A 3,458-nucleotide genomic window follows, 5' to 3' on the forward strand; every position below is an offset into this window, starting at 1 on the left:
TGCCAGTGCCCCTGGACTGGCTTGTGCGGGTGGCACATAAAAGACACCATTTCGAGCGTGGCCGTTGCCAGTATCGCCTGACTGGCCTTCGTGCAGGTGACACGTAAAAGCACCTACTACACTCTCTGAGTGGTTGGCATTAGGAAGGGCATCCAGCTGTAGAAACTCTGCCAAATTTAGATTGGAGCCTGGTGTTGCCATCCGGTTTCACCAGTCCTCAGTCAAATCGTCCAACCCATGCTAGCATGGAAAGCGGACGTTAAACGATGATGATGATGATGATGATGATTCCCATCATTGTCATTGTCATCACCATTATCGTCATCGCTAAAATTGTCACAGCCATTATTTTTGTTGTCCTTGTCATCAGTGTCATCATCATCATTATTTTAATTTCACTTTTCAATGCTGCTGAAGGTTGAATAGGGTTTACAGTGTCTCGAAATTTACCATCATCTTTCATCATCTTTTACACTTAGCAACAGAGAAAACTACCATTCTCTATCTTTTTTATACCATTTTTGTAAGAGAAGTATCATAGTTTTTCACTTGAAACCATTTCTATTCCCAATCACTTTCTAGTATGAATCAGTTGCATCCTATCACCACTATCACTAGAAGGCCTTCACTAGGAATAAAGTAGATGCTCAACCTTGTATCATGGTTTTCTTAAGATATACTGTTCTCCTAGGTTGTCTTCCCTGCAGCTAACCTATTCCATGTACCATCTGTTCATTTCTTCCTCTTTTCTTTTTATGATATATTATTGACAGCTGGATGGTCTTATGAGGACTTTTGCTTTAAGCATGTCTGCAGAAGTATTAAAGTGATACCTTTATTCTGCAACAAGTTTTATTAAGATACCTTGTCCTTGTAGATGGGTTGCCTTCACTGTGATTTGCATTCATTTATTCATTTATTTCCAGAGCAATTTTGTTACAATTAGATTTCCTACTTACAAACAACCATTTTTAAACATGAACTGGGTGCATTTCACCATAACAAATTTTTAGGAGCACTACAGTTTAGTACTGAATGTGATGAGAAGTTATACCATTGACTCGCAGATAGAGTAAAACACAGCAATCAACATCCCGTTTCATGATAAGTATGTACAGACATTATGAATACAGAATAAAGTTAGACATAGGTAAGGAACTGGAAATATTTGGTTAATTAGCCAACAATGTAATGACTATAAAGACTTCAACAATAACAATACTTTATTTTTTAGTTGCAATATTATTATCAGTTGGAATATGCTTGATGCACTTATTGCTCACTGAATATGCTTGATGCACTTATCATTGCTTAGAGCTCTCGCTCCATAATTTATTTTTTGGGAACAAAAATAATTTCATCTACACTGTATAGGAGTCAATGAAGGACACAAAATGCTGAAAATGAGGAAAGAATTATTAACTTTTGGAATGAAATGTTATTATAGAAAGAAGGTTTGCATTGAAAAGAATACTGAATGAATGAGAGTGCTAAGAAAATAATTGTTGGGAATATTACAAACCATAAAATTCTGTGAATTGTAAAAAGATGGAAATTTCAAGACAGTAAAAATCAGCAAAGACAATAAAAACGCCACTGAATAAGGTATAAGAAGACCATGAAGCTGGTTAGTTGAGCATCATAAAAAAAAGGACTGACATGAAAATGGTAAAAAAATACAAAAACTCAAGATTTGCTTGATGACTGGAAATAAGAGAATAAGGAGGTTACAAGCCATACAGTACACCTAAGGCCAGGATTTTGATTAACTGGTGATGAATCAATCAACAGCAACTGGTTCAAAATATATAAATCTAATTGGGTTTCAAGCAGCAGTTTTGTGCATCTTCTGATAGAATCATTATCTTGCTATTGTTAAAGCCTCAGGCTAAACTATGACCAAGCATGCCTATAATCAACCACATTCTTATATGTGACTATCATTACTTTTGGAGATATGTAGATCTACTTTAGGTTATGCAACTATTCTATTCTTTAGATCTTAGCGTGTAGTTCAATGTGGAAGTGCAATGGCCCAGTGGTTTGGGCAGCGGAATCATGGTCATAGGATCACAGTTTCAATTCCCAGACCAGGAGCTGTGAGTATTCATTGAGTGAAAACACTTAAATCTCCACGAGGCTCCAGCAGGCAAAGTCGACCTTGACAGAATTTGAACTCAGGACATAAAGGCAGATGGAATACCACTAAGCATTTTACCCGGCATGCTAACGCTTCTGCCAGCTTGCCACCTTGATATGATGGACATTGCTTGCATGATGGTGATATTCATTTACAACTGTTAAATGAAGCCAAGGAAATAGTCACACACACACACACACACACAGATATATATACAATAATCCTTTGCCATATCGTGATTCACCTATTGCAGTTTATTATTTAAGCTTACGTTGAGTTCTCCATGGTACTGTTTTGCATTTGTGATAAAATAAATATACACTTTTACTCTTTTACTTGTTTCAGTCATTTGACTGTGGCCATGCTGCAGCACCGCCTTTAGTCGAGCACATCGACCCCAGGACGTATTCTTTGTAACCCTAGTACTTATTCTATCGGTCTCTTTGGCCAAACCGCTAAGATACAGGGACGTAAACACACCAGCATCAGTTGTCAAGTGATGTTAGGGGGACAAACACAGACACACACACATACATGCATATACATATATACGGTGGGCTTCTTTTCAGTTTCCATCTACCAAATCCACTCACAAGGCTTTGGTTGGCCCGAGGCTATAGTAGAAGGCACTTGCCCAAGGTGCCACATAGTGGGACTGAACCCGGAACCATGTGGTTCATAAGCAAGCTACTTACCATAACCACACAGCCACTCCTACACCTAAATATATAAATTATAAAAATAATAAAAAAAATATGCAGCACAGTACTGTTTCTATTTCATGAATTTTCATCTATTGTGGGGAGTTTTGGAACGTAACATAACACCCACGATAGTTGAAGGATTACTGTATATACACACACATGAACATATATAGGACAAGTTTCTTTCAATTTCCATGTACTAAATCAATTCACCTCACAAGACTTTGTTCAGCCTGAAGCTATTGTCAAAAACACAGGATCATGGTACAGTGAAATGGAACTGAACTGAAAACCATGTGGTTTGGAATCAAACTTCTTATCATACAGTCACACCTGCATGAAATAAATGTAATTATGCCATAAGGTAGCAAAGCAGAAATATACACTCAACAACAGTAAAAATACATTGGAAAAGAAGAGTACTGCATCATTAAACAGTCACTGTTGAGGTGTTGTATACTTGTTCCTTTGTATAGTAATTTCCTGAATTGCAGACTTGTTCAACCTGTGTCAACATAGACAAATGAATATTAAGATGATGATTACAATTATTAATTAGTTTAGCAGTCCAAACACACACACACACACACACACACACACACACACACACACAC

This window comes from Octopus bimaculoides, chromosome 4 (genome assembly GCF_001194135.2).
Source record: "Octopus bimaculoides isolate UCB-OBI-ISO-001 chromosome 4, ASM119413v2, whole genome shotgun sequence".
NCBI lineage: Eukaryota > Metazoa > Mollusca > Cephalopoda > Octopoda > Octopodidae > Octopus > Octopus bimaculoides.